Raw genomic sequence first — 17,053 nt, 5'->3', positions numbered from 1 at the left:
TTTTTGACCGCTATGGAAATTTTGGAATAGTCCTGAAATTTTGGTAATTCACTATTTGACAATTCAGTTATTCAGTATAACCCCAAAGTCTCTATTCTGATTGGTGACAATCAGCCCAGGCCACATGTGTATACATGGAAAATCCTTTCTCTCTTCTTACATCTCCTGTTCCATGCATATCACTTCATACTTATTTTTTCATTTAATCTGGTTTTGTATCTAGCACTGTTACTTAGTTTTTAAATTTCTGTTGCAATGTTTTGTTGTTTCTAAGTTTTTAGGAGTTGTAAAGAAAGGAGTATTTCCAGTAAGGACATTCTCATCCCTATTCATTCTATTTCTAGACTGTTTAGGAAGTTTTTGTTTCACAAGCTTGAGCACAGATCTCCCAAAAAAAGCCCATGTGAAAGTAACCTGTAAATTGTGCTTCATCTTTGAAACCAAAGCAACAGCATCTGTTTGTTCATCTCTGTCATGTACCTCCTAAAAAGGTGGCTTATAGATCAGATTTGCATCATTCTCAGAATTTGGAGGAGGCATGTGTTTAAATTGCACTGGGATGCCATGTGTAAACTATGCCCTGGAGTATGAGGACAGGACACTGCAGGAGGACACTTGGAGGGTGAGTTTCCACACTGAAATATGCTGTAGGAACTGGATTCATGCTCTGGCAATATGGCAAAAAGTCCCTCAGCTGAAGTGTATGTTGTTTGATTTGGTGTAAGAGATTAATTTCACAACTTGGTCTCATGACTGCAATCTGAAGAGTGACCAGTTGTGCAGTGGGCCGGATGCTGTTGATGTTAATTCAGTTTCTTAGTTGGGGAATTGATTGTGTGAAAATGGATCTTTGTTCTCTGGAAAAATATGCTTCTTTGAATTCCCCTATCCTGACTAATTGCTCTAATTAATTTTAATAGTTTATTATCAATCTCAATTCTTCATTAAAATCTGTAATGAAAATGCTCAAAAGGAATTCTGAAAGATTTGGAATGAAATAGTGTTTTCACCACATGTTTACTAGTGCTTTCCCAAAATTGCAAGGATATATATATATATTTATTTTTAATCGGAGTGGAGAAGGAGTAGGAATGTATGAGAACTATAGTTTAATCTACTGAACAGTTTTGGTTTTCAGCTCTTTCCCTGGCTTTGAAAAACAGTGAAACTATTTTGAGGTTTTAATAAACAATATAAGGTTGTTTTAATAAACAATCCAGGAAATTGGAAGTTTTCATTTTGACAGTTTCAAGATGAAGTGTTTTAACTTTTATATAAGAAATAATTTTTCATCTTTAAGCATCTTTTTAAAAGAGACAGAAAGCATTTTCATGTGGAGATGACTGATCTTGATCATGGGTGATGTCATGTCCTGTTGGATTAATAGTGCAGGGAAAGTAGCTTGGCTGCTGCTGAAGATACATTTGTTCTGTCAAAAGTAGAAATTTTCTGGCTTGGGGTTGTAATGAAATGTGTTCAATAATTATCTAAGAGTAGTAAGGCAATAAAAGGAAAAAAATTATATGGAGTTTAACAGTATCTGGATTATCTGTTCTGCAAGCTGCTGATCACATAAGGAGTGGAGCATCTTCCCCAGCAGGAAGGAGGAGAATATTTGCCCCTCTGTCCTGGTCAGTTGACCTCAGCCCCACATTAGAGTAAATCTGACTGATGATGGTTTTTAAATATCAGATCTGAAGCTGAATTATGCATAATATACTCATTAAATTTTATCCATCTCTAGGTAACAGTGTTTTGAGTTTTCTTAACAAAAAAGGCATTTTTGTAATGAATTGTGAACAAATGACACCATGGGTAGTTGTTGGATGTAGGACCACCTAAAAGAGCAATTCCCTATATGAATATCTAGTGAAATAGAAAATAGACAGGAAATACATATTTACCCTTTAGTGGTAAAATGCATTATGGGAACACTGAAATGAGTTTTTTACTAGGCCAGTATTTTGAACTGGTAAGCAATTATCACCTACCATCTATCATTTGATCAAAGATCCAGAAGCTAATGCCACACTGAGATATCATCTTACAACCCTATAAATTTCTAATATATTATTAGGGTAGAAAGCATTAGCATGTTGAATATTTTTTTCATTCGATGATAAGGAATAAAAGTAGTTTAGAAATTATTTTCTCATAAACATGGAGTATGTGATCAGGCCACTTCAGGAATAGTTAAAATGAAGTGCATGGGACATGGCAAAGACGAGATAATAAATTATGTGAATTATTCTTTTAGTTTATTTTTGTTTGTAATAAAACTTAATTTCTTTCGCAAGCATATATTTACAGGCTTTTCTGCTATTGTTACCTTGCTTGTAGTAAATTTTGCACCATGCTGTGTAAGGCAAGCAGCACCATAGGCCGTGATCAGGCTTGCAGGCTCAGGAAGTGACCTAGCCTCTCTGCTCCTTCCTGGGTTGCCTCTTACCAGCTAAATAGCAGGGGATGGCACCAGTGCTCCACAGCAAAGTTTTGTCTGCCATGGGACTTGGTCAAGGTTAGTCTTCTGCCTGTCACTGGAGCAACGGCCTTGTTAAGTGGAAGGAATGCATAGTTACAGTTCTTTGCTTTTAGCTGTGGTTCCCTGTCCCCCTTTTCCCCTGTTCCGTCTTTTCCTTTTTTCCCCCTTTACCTCCATTTTTGTGAGCAGTCAAAGTCAATATCACATCCTATCTTTAACTAGCTGTGTGGAAATGTATTTTACAGTTGAGTGTATCTGCTTGAAAGCATCTCTCTTCTGCTTTCTCTGCAGTTAAACTAGAAAAGTTTCTTAATGTATGTGAAGCGTGAGTCCAGATGAGTTAAGCAGATTTTATTTTTTTTAATTCTATTCACCGTGTGATCAATCCAGTGTTTAAGGTGCTTGTGCAGTATCTTACACATTCTTTGAGGAAAACTAACATTCATCTCTTCCTAACCATGGTATTGGATGACATGCTTTTTTAAACAAAATGTGTTTGATTTAATCCCAGGGGTCCTTAGAGCCCTTTAGGTTGCTGCTAGGTTGCAGCACCCAGGGAAGAGAAGGCTGCAAAAGGAAAAAGAGGAGTCAGAGTACTTTTGTGGGATAGTTATCCTCAAACTGAGGTACATGTCAGCTCCCTGACAAGTCCTGGGATATATGCATCAAGCAAGCAAGGCAAAACTTGTTCCTGCATGGTCCCACTTACTCCCTTGTCCCTCTCCACTGCTTCAGAATGGGACCTGCCCCAGTGCTGCCCATCCCGTGTGCCTCCAGCGCTGGACACAGCTGGGAGCCAGGGGGTTCAGTGCTGCCCTACCCCGGGGAGCTGAAGTCACTGCCCAAATTCTGCAAGAATGGAAGGCCTTGGATGCTTCCCCTCTCTCTCTTCCCTCTCTTTGCTTTCTGCACATTACATGCTCCCATGTGGGAAATGCTCAGGAGCTTTGAAGGGTCTAGGTACTGCTTTCGTGGAGATATGTTAAAAAGTTGTGACAAACCTTTATTGCTTGGATAGTCCTGTGCAACCTTTGAAAGTTTTGATGGGAACTTACTGCTGGCCTTTGTATTTTGTTGTCTAGATGCTTGTTATGTGGATGCCCTAAACTTTCTGTCTATAATAAAACAATTAGTTCTTTTGATATTTTGTTTTTTACAAGACTAGTATGACTTGAACTGCTTTTCTCATGACTCATGAGAATGGCAATTGGTAACCCACTAATATTTCTGTCCACATGGGTTTGTAATTTTAGAAGTAATCACTTCGTGGCTGATGTAAATTTTGTAATGAGAAATACTAGATTTATGGCTGCAGGATTTCTCAAAGACTGTTTTATTGCTTAGAGGAATTGCTTTCTCTGTTGGGAAAATCCATCATTAGATGTCTGCCTCAAATGTTTTGTGGGAGGTTTATGCTTTGAGAATGCTAATGCAATCATTGAAACAATAATGATGATTTGAGATAGTATAATTGTTCTCCTTTCCTTCACTCTAGACACACAATGAGCTGAAAGTGAAGCTAGGTGTGGGTTTGTAAAGGGACTTCACAGTCAGGATGTGAATAATTGCAATATTTGGTCATTGGGTTCTTGCCCCACCTTTTAAGTTCATTGCACTTTCCTGGAATAGGTAACTGACTCCTGTACATACTAGCTGAGAAGGGTTATTTGGAAGAGTGCAGGATTAGTCACAGAAATGATGACAATTGATTTTGAGGAAGGTCTTTGCTGATGCGTTTTTGCATGGAACCTCTCTATGTAAAAGTACTGTCTGCCTGTGGGACTGATACCCTCAGGCAAAATATTAGGGGGAATAACTCTGCAGTTCCTAATGAAGCTCAGGCCTCAAAGATGAGAATTTCCCAGAGCTGCTGGAACTGAGATATTTCTGGGCATGCCTGCTGGATGAGGAAATTTTGGGACCTCCTAAGCCTTTGTGATGAAAACCTTAGCATTCCCAGGGTTAGTTGATGCAGGTTGTGGGGCTTAAAGTTCTGTTTTGAAACATAAAATATGGGTGGTACCTAAGACTGAAATCTGTGGTGGCTCTGTGGCCAAGGTGTGCTGTAGGCACGTACTCTCCAGGGATGAGTTGGAGCAGCTCTGGGCAGTGTGGCTCTGCTGTGTGGTGCTGGGCAGTGGGCACTGCCTGGGGACTCTGCAGCTCCTCAGGCTCTTCTGAGCACTGCTGGGCGAGCCTGGCACAAGGAAACTTGGCTCACCAGCTCTTTCTGCTCCTCCCATGAAATGATGAACTAAGTCCAGCCTGGGAGTACTAGGCAATGACTGCGTGAACATGACTCACTGCAGCTAAGGAAGAAGTTGCTGTTACGTACATTTTTATTTTTTGTTTATTTGCTCTTCCACTATGAGTGAACTACATGTATGATTTTGTATTTAAGTGAAGGTAGCTTCTAAGCTTTCTATTCTAATTTAGTATCATTTTGCCAGCTCTATGCCAATAGCGCATCTCAGCAGAGAAACTGCTTCAGTCAGCAAGGTCTCTCCTTCTTGGGTCTAAAAAAGAAATAGAAAAGAGAATGAGAGAATGATCTTAGAAAAATCATGCTTTGAAGCACACCATGTAACCTCTAGTGCCTTAGTTTCTCAAATACATTTTCCTTCATGTATTCTAGCAATGCTAAAGGCATCTGTTTCCAGCAGGGTAGAGAAGAAGGCGGGAACTGATCTTTGAGTTGCTCGCCTATTTCCTTTGCATCCTGCTATATCTCACTTTGCCCCAGTGCCTGCTTTTAAGGACCCAGCTGAAGCCCTTGTGTCACTTCACTGCTTCTGTGAAGCTGCATTGTTGCGTGGATTAGCATTTCTTTTCATTTTCTACTTTCTGTGTGCAATAGGTGTATTCTGGGTGGAAACATATGCTACTGGAGAATGACCTGTGATGTATTGGAGTTTCAAATCTTTGTCTGATTTAGCATATTTTTGCTTTTTAATGTAATTCATTTCTGCACTGCTGATCTTATTCTGTATTGAAACAGCACATTTGTGCATGATTCAAGTTCGTTTCTGGAAACCAGTTTCAATAACTTTCATTTATTTAAACTATTAAAATAGTTTAAAATACAGAGACAGTACCACTCTCGCTTTCTATTTAAATTGCTGCTCCAACCGTTGAAATGGCCTTGAAATAAAGTATCTTGGGTTCTGCTTGACCTGATTCAATATAACACTTAAAAAGTAGAATTACTGAAAAGATAGTCAGATGCATTCCCTATTTGGCTCAGGCAATTGAAATGGGAAGGGTATGAGTTTGCCACAGCTATTAATATGATATTAATCCAGGGTATATTATATATTGCTTTAAAGTCTTATCGGGAGGACTGGATATCCTTTTGTAATGCGTTCTTTTGCTTTTTCTATACACTGATATTTTGTAGATGAGCTAAATATGTGAAGTGTAAATGGCTCTTCTTATATGATCAAGTATGGTGTTATTGAATGCCTTACAAAGAGGCTGTATCCTCTGCACATTAAGATTGAGTCTGGTGCTTATTACAAAATCCAGACTTTTCAGATGCTAAATACGTGCTCTATCTTATAAGCTAAATATGGTAGACTCCTGACAATTTTTGGCTGTTGAGGCTAAATGACTCTCTTATGTCCATCTTTCTCTCTTTTTTCCTTCTGGTTTCTGTGTGAGGCCCTAGTTCTCAGCAGTCTTAAATATCTCTGTGGATCCAGATGGCTAGAAAGTAGCAATGCCATTACAGTCTCTATTTTCTAAATCAGGGCTCTTGTTATTTTGACTTTTCCTATAGAACATCACTGTAAAAATATTAGTTTTTAACATGGTGATAGCTTATTTTGTGTATTTTATTTGCTGTAGAAGCTTTCATTGGTTATTTTTAGGCTGTTAAGACACTATAGCTTCACACTGCTTAAGTTTGCTTCTACCTTTCTTATTTGTAGGTGGGTTTTCAGATGCACCAAAGAAAGTTTTAAAATCAGCTATATGTACAATTGTTTATGATATGTCCTTCATTCCATGTAAGTAAATAGTTCAAGGATTTCTTGGTTCATTTCTCCTCTTTTGATGAGAATCTTGTAAGAAAATTGCATGAAAACCAAAAAATTAAATTCTCTTGTCTGCTTTTATGAATAGTCTGTCTCTTTCTGTCCTCTATTTTTTATTAATTTATTTTAAAAATAAGTTATTCTATGCCTGGTTTATCAATTTGATTGCAGTGTGTTGATAAGAACTTTGTTTTCATGGCCTAGTCTCTCTGAGATAATTAAAATTTTAAAGTTCCTCTCCTGTTTTCCTGCACTCAGTTCATTCAGTTCAGCACATTGGCAGCAGAGACACAGTCTAGTTCTTCAACCTGTCCAGTGTTCAGCTTCCCATGTATCAAGATTAATAATAATCAGAGAGCTCACACATAGAGGGAGGGAGGTATTGATTGCCATTAAAATGTTGGATTCTGTCTTAAGAAGTCTAGTTTGGCTCCTACTGTCACAGCACCTAATTGAATTTGGATGGATAAAACTATTTCTAGGCTACATCTGATGCATGATGGTGCACCAGAGCCCTTCCTTGTTTAAACACATAAGCCTTTTTAAATAGGAAACACAAAAAAAGTTAGTGGGGTGACAAGAAAAAATGATCTTATTTTGAAAGGAATGAAGATACTCTTAAAAAAAAAAAAGAAAGAAAAAAGAGAAGTAAAAAGCTCATAAACATGGATAGTGGAACTGTTCATAAAAGATTCATAAAAGAGGTCATGAAAAGCAAACCTTCTTTGATTAAAAAAAAATATTTAGTGTAGAAAGTGAGATGTATGCAGATTATATTGTTCCTGAAAGAGCCTATTAAATACAAGTGTCACTTGGTTTTATTTGTTTAGGTTATTCCCAAAATTGACTCCGTAGCTATCTATGTGAACTTGCTAAAAAAGCATGAGAACTTCTTAAACCTCTCCCTAGGCTGCTCCTTTTCCATAAATTTTGCTGTTTCTGCGCACGTGGGGGAAAATATTCTTTTGAACCACACCTTAATTCACTCACCAATTCCAGAATGAACATGAAAAACTTACTTAATCTGAATAGGGAAAAAATAGTATTCTATTGTAAGTAAGCTTGATGGAACTACCACTAAGAGGAGCATAAATGATGTGTAGTAGATGTAGTTGAATACAAAAATAAATGAAGAAAAATAATATTATGTACCTTCAGATTTGGGTTGTAGCCATTTCTGGGAATTGCTAATTATGTTGCAGTGATTGTTAATAATGCAAGTTTATTATTGGTTCATTAGTACATTTTTAGTTGTATCCATACAAGTAGGAAGTGAGTACAGGGTTGTCAGAACTGACAAGCACAAAATTGAAGCTGTGTACTGAAATGAAATAAGGCTTGAATTCAGCCCACAAGTTAAATTGTTTTTGAAAATGTAGTCAGCAAAAACATGGACTTATTTCATGGATAAACTGGATCTTATGTTAACAGAGTCCTCTTTCAAAATTATTTTAAGAACACTGCAAACCCTTCTTCCTTTGTGCTAAAGGTGGGAATAAATGTGCATCCAACAGTAAACCAAATTTAAGACATAGTAGGAAAAAAAAGTAGTCAGATTTTCCATGACCCCAGCTGCAGTGGTCAGTGAGAGAGCAGGGTCATGTGGAGATGAAGAGAAGCAGGGGAAAGCTGTGGAACATGAATTCACAAGTTTGATCTGAAGCAGGTATGTTTCTTGATACATAAGTGACAAAGTTTCTTGTCCTTTTTCCAGTTTGGACATCTTTGTCTCCTTTTGCCACACTCTCTACAGTCTTGAGGAGGAGGCTGGACAGCAGAGATCTTCAACATCACAGACATATTTCTCTAAGGCAGCAATAGAAATGATCTTACACTGAATATGTTTAAGGCTAAATTGTGCATATTTATCCTTAGTTGTAAAGGATCATTAGATTATGCCTATGCTCATATGAAATCGATAGTAACATGTGCAATGAGCCTGTCCTCTCTTTTATGGCATTACAGACTGGAGTATTTTACACATAAATAGGGCAAGATATGAAACAGAGTGCATACTACTTTGAGCTGGGAGACATGGACCATAAATCATGATATGTGTGCATAATTACAAGGTATCAGAACAAGTCCTGAGGGTATTTTTAGCACTGTGAAATGTTGGATAGACCTACTTTCTTACAGAACATTATCCTATTCGTTTCTTCACTCCTAGGTACCAGACAGTTTTGTTGGCCAGGTTACTTGAAATGGTAGCAGTGTGATAAATGGCAACTGCAAGAATATATTGTGTTTAATTGAACAATCAGAGTTTAAAACTTCTTCAGATTAAACTGTGCAAAGGCTCTGAACTAATTTTCTGAAAATGTCTCCAGGGTTAAACACTTTCTTAGCTAACATTTGGATGTAAAAAGCAGAGGCTTGATTTTTTTCTGCTGATGTGTCATATTTTGGGAAGACAGAATCATAGAATCATTAGGATGGAGAAGTCCTTTAAGGTCTGGCCATTAACCTGGCACTGCCAAGGCCACCACTAAACCTTGTCCCTGGGTGATATATTTACACATCTTTTAATCCTCCAGGGATGGTGACACAACCACTTCCTTGGGCAGCCTGTTCCAGTGCTTAGCAAACCTTTCAGTGTAGAAATTTTTTCCTAATATCCAATCTAAACCTTGCCTGGTGCAAATTGGGGCATTTTCTCTCACACTGTTGCTTCTTACCCAGAACTGGCCCCTACCTTACTGCAGCCTTTTTTCAGGGAGTTTTAGAGAGTGATAAGGTCTCCCTCAGCCTCCTTTTCTCCAGACTAAACAACCTCAGCTCCCTCAGCTGTAAATTCTGGGCTGCCACTTCAGGATCTACTTGAAAGCCATCAGTGAATACCTGGTACTCAGAATCTCTGAGTGACACGGGCTGTTTCACACAGGCAGTGTCTTGGGCAAAAACTCTCATTTTGATGCATATAAAACTACAGCAGCAAAAACAAAAAATGAGGGAGGAGTGAGATGAATAAATGTCCCATCTGCTTGTATTGTCCACTTGAGCTGCTGTTGTCTGAGGTGACAGGAGGGAGGAGGGTGGAAAACAAACCGCCACTGAAATGAAAAAGTGCGAGAAGCATCTCAGTGGTAAGAAAAGCTGTGCTTTTTTCTTTTTCACATAATGGAAATTTCTGTGCAGCCTGAGAGTGTGCATTCCCCATTGCAGCAGAGTTCATGCTTAGGAGTTTAGTTAGAGCTTTTATCTGATTAATGTTCCTAAAAGCAGATTTTAACCCTGCAGTTTAGTTAGCATTGAGGCTTACACCCAAACAGAAAGGGGGTTGTTAATATTTTTTTTTCTGCATTACCTGGCACCAAATCTTTAACTCCCAATATAATGAATCCAGATTCTGTCCTCCCTATTTGTTCAGCTGTGTATTTTAAGTCCTGTGCCATCCCCTGTACTATTCTACATTTGCACAAAGCCAAAGCAGGGTTCTTATAAGGCCTTAAAAAGCAGTTATCCCATGTAAATTCATAAGAGATGAACAAGATTCATTGAGCTGTCCTGAGTGTCATTCCTGTCTCGGTGTAAAAAGAAGCACCTTGCATAGCAGGGTATTTTCAAATGGGTGCAGAAGGAGCCGTGGGAAGAGGGGATGGAAGAACAGAGCTACCAAGCTGTCTTCTTTTTCCTTGAGGAAGATAGGAGAGACTTGTGTGACATAATAGGTGCGAGAGATCGGATCCATTTCATGGAAGAGGATCTGGATGAAAAATTCTGTCATGGTTTTGCAATGAAACTCTCCACTGCCACTGTAACACCTCTCAGTGAGTTTCTGAATATGAATTACTTGTCATCCCTTTTTGTAATGCTTATTTTTCTGAAAGTAAAGATAGAAACATCTTTTAATGTGTTTCTAAAGTTTAAAAGGAAGGACCTCTGCACTGATCTAATTTTCTGAAAGCCCCTTATTGTGATCTACCACTAGCTTTTGTGGAGCAACTAGCTGTCATTTAGTTTGATGTAGCTAATTTACTCATATCAATTAATTGGATAACGAGCCACAGGCAGGCTTTTGGTATCTGAAAACTACTACCTTCATTTTGTTGTTTACTGCAGGAGAAAATAGAATATAAAATTTTCCCAAATATTCTAAAAACAAATATCTATTTTAATAAAATTAAATTGCCATTTAAATGTTATTTGTCTTTGCTGTTCAGTATTATGTTCAAATCAATTTTTACATTCTTATTCATTTATTTGTACTGCATAAGGATATTCTCATGTCTTAAAATGGTGGGATCACTCATGATGCCTGTGCATTTGCACCTGTTGCTTGAATTGTGTAGCATTTACTAGTAGTTCTGTGGATGATATGTGGTAGGTAATTTCAAGCTAGATTGGTAATCATAAAGCTAGTTTGCTGTAATTTCATTCCTTGATCTAACATATAAAAGAAATCAAACTCATGATATTCTAGCTACTGCTAAGGATGGCTGGCTGATTTTTTTTTTTGTGGCTTGGTAAGGTGTTTATAACATATCTTAAAATATTTTGAGATTAAAGGTGCTACACCAACTAAAGGGTACATTAAGCAATATATGTTCTAAATTCAGACCTTATCCAGCACTTAAAAATAAATGCAAAGAAAATACTTTGGAAAGGTATTAAACATTTAACAGCCTTAAAAATATTTTTTTAATAACCTTACAAGAGAGGCCTTTAGCTTAGCTTCTATGCAGTGGTAATGTTCTTCTTCAGATTTTCATGTATACTGATAATAACATCAAAGCACCTTTAAAGTTCAGCTTATGAAGCATTTAGGAAACTTTTTTATTAGGTCTGGTACTTATAGTTTTGTTATTGGTTAGAATTATTACTGTTTGACTTGTACCTGCCTTCTCCTTATGCTCCCACCTAGAAATATCAGTAAGTTTAGTCACACTAAACTCTACTGACTTTGACAAGATACATCTTTCAGCAGTAGTCCAGGATCTCTGGATTTTTCACACTGGGGAAGGACTTCCAGAGTGACTGGAGTTCAGGTCCTTTGTATCTCCAAGATACCTTCTCTGTGAGCTGATGATGTCAAAATATATGAGTCATTTTATATACTGTCATTAATTTCTATGAGTCTGAAATACCACACTTCCTATGCAGAAGTGCTGGATCTGTAACTTCTGTTTTTGTCCTCATGACAGGTCTCTTTTTAATGCACAGTTCAAATATATGCCTAGAGCAAATAAACACACATCTAAAGAAGCTGGTTTTTTTCCATATTTATGTTGTTCTTATTTATTTCAAACAATGTAAATCTTACTTTTCCTTATCGGGAAAAGCATAGCAGTGAGAATTTTTACATTAGCCCTAAGCTAGACCTTGAGTATTAAGGGTGAATCTTTTAAGGTTTTAATATGCATTAATATGCATTTTCCAACAATCAGTTGAAACTCCAAGGGTGCATTTTGTGCTGGCCTGGAGCACATTCCTGAGGGCTCATTATCTTGTCAAAGCTTGAAAGATTCGGACCCTGCAGGGGTGATGTTGTTACTCAGTGGGTTAATATGGAGTTAGATTTTTTTACATGGTGATAGGAAGGAAGGGCTACAATAGATACAGATGGAAATGAAAATGCAAGACCCTGGTTCTAAATTTGTTTTGGAAAAATTGGATTTGTTGCTCTTCAGCTTTCCTTCTGAAAACTCTCTTGTGACTTTATTGTCAGCTGAAGTGTTTATTGACTGAGAAGTGCTTGCATTTTAGTGATGGATACAGTGATCCTGGTAAACACTTTGGGGCTTTCGTGATGCAATATGCTGTGTAAGTGCTTGTGTTGCTTTATGATGGAGTGGGCAGAAGCTTATTTAAATAAAAAGTAGAATAAAACCCACACGGTTTCAGCAGCCATTAGTTTCATTAAAGCTAGTACAAAGATAAGAGTTAAATGATTTGTGGATATATACAAATGTCTTAAAGTATAAAAGCAACATAGAATCCAATGTCATTATTGCTGGGAGAAGTGCCAGCATTTTCATTATTTTTAATGACTTCCAAACTGGGCCCTTAGTGCCTGATGAGGTAAGCAATTTCAGATGGGAAATGTGATATACCCAGTACTGGAACGTGCTGAACACTCTCTGTTGTTAGTGGCTGTGCCTGTGCTGAGGATACTGTAAGAGGCAGCAGACAATTTGTAGGTTGAAGGTTACTTCTTTAGAAAGGGAAAGAGGAAATTTTTTCTAGGTTACTGAATAAAATAGAACAATCTGTATGATAAAAATTGTATGTAATGACACTGCTCATGAAAAAACATTCATCACTGAAGAAAGGTAGATACTAAAGAAAGCAGTCTTTGGATTCATCCCAATATTAAAAAAATAAAAAAAAGCACCAAATAAAACCTTCAGTAACAGTTTCTGTTTATTGAAAAAGATAAGCGTCTCGTGGAGTTATGGAGGTCGTTAATAATGAAGTGACTGCTGTGAGAGGCACTTACCTCAGAGGCAGGTGGCCTGCAGTTCCCATGTGCCCCATGTCCCCCTTCAGCACTGCTGGCTGTCCCGAGAGCTGTGTCCCTCAGAAGTGCCTCCAGCACTCATCTTGCCTCCTGGTAGGGAGGCAGTGCTTTGGTCCCTCCTGTGTAGGAGGGAGTTTGCAGAAGTAGCTTCCCAAGCAGGGAGGATCCCAGTTGGGAACACCCCTGAGTGCCCTTGGGGCTGCCTGGGCATTGAGCAAGATGTGCGAGTCAGGAGTACTGAACGGTAAGTCAGGGAGACCACGAATGCTGGAAACGTTTTAATGGTAAAAAAAAGGGCTTTTTTGGAACCTGGGCTTCTTTTCTTTCACTCTGGCACATATTTTTTGTATATAGAATGGGAGGCTGGGCTGCCCCTTGTCCCCATCTGCCCCAGGCAGAGAGTCTAGTCATCTGCTGGCAAGCCTGGGCACGTGGCATCCCTTACCCTCCCTTCTGGTTGGGTGTACCTGCAGAGAAATGGATCCTATTGTGCCAAATATGTTAAATATGAAAGTATTTTCAGTTTTTTAAAGTTGCCTATTGAGACTTCAGGCAATGAAAGATATTGCTTGGTCCAGAGCAGGGAAGTTGCACAGTGCCACTTGTGTGATGAAGAAATGTCTGCTCTAAAAGTTAAAATTTTTGTAAAGATGACCATGCAATAGTGAACAAACCCACAAATCTGGCAAATCTGAAGCAAACACAAAGTAAGTTTTTTTTTATTTTCTTTGTTGTTTTTTATTTTTTAAAATTTTTAAATGATGGAGCTTGCTGCAACATGATACTTTGAAAGCTAAAAATATAGCTAGTTTGTGAAGATATTAGATAATTTCATAGAATATTAGTCAACTGATGGTTATTTAAAAAAAAAGCTGATAGGCAGCCCCCTATCTTAGGAACCTCATAAATCACAGGTTGCCAATTTCAAGAATGAAATCAGAGGAAGGCTCATGCTCTGTGCCTCTCTTCTGGTCCCTCCATTACTGATCAGCACAGAAATGGGGCACAGTGGTGACCTCACCCCGGAGCCAACGCTGCATGCCCGCTCCTGTGGCCAAAGGTTATTTGCAGGGTCAAATGTAGATGTGAGAAGTTATTACTGTCACATTTATATTTCAGCTGGGAGCCTTGCAGTCACAATCCAAGGCATTTGTGCCCTGGTGGTCCTGCCTGTTTTCAGGCACCCCAGATGTGATCCTAGGCCAGAGAAGTGAGGAGCATCTCTCAGCAGTCGAAGCAGGCTCTGCAGCTGATCCACTGCACATGGAGCTGTGGCCAGTGCAAATTCAGGTGAGCACTCTACTGTAGAAATTTTCACCACCCTCGAGTATAAGTTACTCTGCACACATAGTAATGTCCATAATTAAAATGTTCCCTTGAAGTAAATAATTAAATGAGGATTACAGTTATGAGCCACAAAGTGACACAGGTGACAGGCTTACTTTAAGTAGGACAATTAAACTGCAAATTAAAACTAAACCTCTCCATGTAAGAAGAATATTGTGTTAGTTAATTATCTAAGACTAATAGGTTAGGTGTGTATACTGTATCAATAAATCTGAGAGATCTTTAGAAAGCAGATTTTCTAATCTGTTTTTTTTCTTTTTTTTTTTTTTTTGGTTACTGTATTTTATTTATTTATTTTTCGTTAATTCCTGATTTAAATGAGAAATAAAACCGCAAAGTTAATTTTTAATGTTTTTTGGCAAAATTGATCATTTTACTGGAGAAGTTTGGTTTTCCTTAACAAATGCTGGGCTTTTTTTGTTTGTTTTTTTTTAACATAGTGCAAATGTTGAGTCCTTTAGGAGTGTTTGCTGGAGAGATCTACACCTGAGCAGAGCATGGCTAGAAAGAGAAAGTATCATCAGTGTCAGAAAGTTACAGCTTCTCACTTACAGAATGGGCAATATTCATTCTCGTTATTAGTACCTTTATGCAAACTCAAAGATTATTTACTACCAAATTACTGAATTCACTACATTTCTTGTTTTCTTTTCAAAAACAATTCCTGTGCCAGGTAAAAGACAAGTTTTATTTTATTCTGTTTTAAAAGAATTAATTTATTCTCTAGGTACAAAGTGATCCTAGATCTTGGCAGTCTCTAAATCAAGGAGTTATGAGCTGCACAAAATGTTCTCTAGATAGTACAAACATGTTTTTGCTCTTTTTTCCTTTTTTTAAGCAGATGAGTGTTGTAGAAAATACTAGTAGTAAACAACATTTTGGAAAAAATACCCTGTTGTCCCAGTCCAAATTCAAAAAGCCTTTTTTGAAAAAAAGTCCTGATTTTTGGGGAAAAGAGAAGATTTGTTTTCCAAGAAAACAGTGTTTGAAAAACACTCTAAATTGATACTACATCTAGAAGTAAAAATATAGCGTTTTTAAAAATAAAAAATAATGAATAGAATTAAGTTTAAATTAACTTTAGATAAAGCAGATTTTTAGAAATAAATTTCAGGAGTTCTGGATCCAATCTTTGAACACTTTTAGTACTAACTTCATGACTCCTTTTAGAATTACAGATATTTTTGGCTTTGCCCAAGGGAGTAAGGCAGCAGGCACTGCAGGGTGCAGTGGGGTGTGTTCATGGTAGGATTTACCCATTCCTCACCTGTCCCTCGGTCTGACTTAGTTCATGGAGTTATTCTGTGGGTCTGGATGTCCTGAGCAGGTGAAGGCTCCGTGTCCCCGGCGGGGTCACCCTGCTCCTGGGCAGGCACAGCCCGGTCACGCCGGGCTCTGGCTCCTGCTGGGCTGCTCTGCTGCTCTCACTGATCACAAGTGCATGAGAATTATGTAATCTAATGCCTGGAGAGTTCCTTGTAGTGTGCCACACTTGCACAGAGCGGGATTTTTATTAAAAGTTTTGTTAAAGTAGTTAATCAGAAATTCTGATTAAAAAGTCCAAATCCGAATTAGAGTACTGGGTAGAGTATTTCTGTATCCTTTGTTAATCTGACAGTTTAAACCGTGCCAGACTGCTGAAGCAGAGCATCAAAATGCCTCAAAATATTTTAATACTTTTCATTTTTTTACTAAATCACTTTCTGCAATAATTTTTAAACTCTGCTTCTAATCTTACATTTTAACCACTTTATTATGAGAAACAAGAAACTGATTTTGACATCTTTGTTACTCAGTTCAGAGAGAAAGGAATAGTTCTTGCTTTGATGTACGATCTTAAAGCTGGAACAATTTAAATCACTTTTTAGCTATTGTACTTCGTTTAGTAAAATATTTAGTGCCATTATGATAGTGTAAACCATTAGACTGCAATTACACTAACACAGCACAGAGCCTAATAGTTCTGTTGGAACACAACAGTGATGCATGATTGCTCCATTAGGATCAGAAATCATGGAGAACTAAGGTTATTAAAAAATGAATCACGGTTACAGTCTTGATTTTGTTAGATTGTAATAAAAATATCTTATTTATGGATCTAACTACTACTGTGTCAACCTCTTAATGAAGTATTAAAAAAACCTGTAAGAACTAGTAAGGATTCTTTGGATTATGGTTATGAAGTTTTCTGCTTTGCTGCAGCTGAAATTCCAGAACCTCATCTGTATTTCCCCAAAAGTGTTTTTCAGGCAGGCTGTACTGCAGCATCTTTCCAGGACTTAAATTGGACTGTTTTTACAGGTATTTTTGAGGCCAGTGTTTTAAAGATTGTGAAAAGCTTTAGTTCATGTTATTGTCTAAATATTCTTTTTCAAAAATGCCCAAATGTACAGCTAATATATTCCCATCATTTCAAAGACAAGTATAGATGAAAGCGAGGAGGCAGTACTTTCTTTTTGCTACCTTGCTTAGCTTTGAAAGCATTTAATAAAAGAGTTTATAGACACAGAGAGGTTTTCTCAGCAGCAGGGAAATAAGAAGCATTTTGAAAATGAAATGGAGATAGTAAGATTTTTCAAAATGAGATCAGGCATTGAAGAGCTGCATTAACACTGGTAGTAACATCTAACTAATAAAACTGTTTTCATTTGAAATTACTGGCATTCTTTTACATTTGGGCATGTGGATGTCAGCAGCACATCTGAGACTGCAAAAAGACTGAGCTAGTCA

At 37.7% G+C, this 17,053-nt stretch overlaps 2 long non-coding RNA genes across 3 annotated transcripts in view; one reads left to right on the top strand and one right to left on the bottom strand.

Moving 5' to 3' along the window:
* Positions 1 to 17,053, top strand: part of LOC117244797 — an 82,027-nt gene that overhangs the window by 40,363 nt on the left and 24,611 nt on the right. Inside the window, exon 6 of one of the 2 annotated variants that reach the window (XR_004498558.1) lies at positions 14,096 to 14,266. The exons of the other annotated variant lie outside the window; for it this stretch is intronic. This is a non-coding gene — a long non-coding RNA (uncharacterized LOC117244797). The remainder of the gene's footprint in view (positions 1 to 14,095; positions 14,267 to 17,053) is intronic. 2 annotated transcript variants of the gene reach the window in all.
* On the bottom strand, positions 4,804 to 13,089 carry LOC107208016. Its single transcript, XR_001523057.1, has 2 exons — positions 12,956 to 13,089; positions 4,804 to 4,998 (listed from the first exon to the last, which is right to left on the bottom strand). It is a non-coding gene; the product is annotated as an uncharacterized LOC107208016 (long non-coding RNA).

This window comes from Parus major, chromosome 8, assembly GCF_001522545.3.
Source record: "Parus major isolate Abel chromosome 8, Parus_major1.1, whole genome shotgun sequence".
Classification (NCBI taxonomy): domain Eukaryota; kingdom Metazoa; phylum Chordata; class Aves; order Passeriformes; family Paridae; genus Parus; species Parus major.
This window is presented reverse-complemented; position numbering and strand designations above follow the sequence as displayed.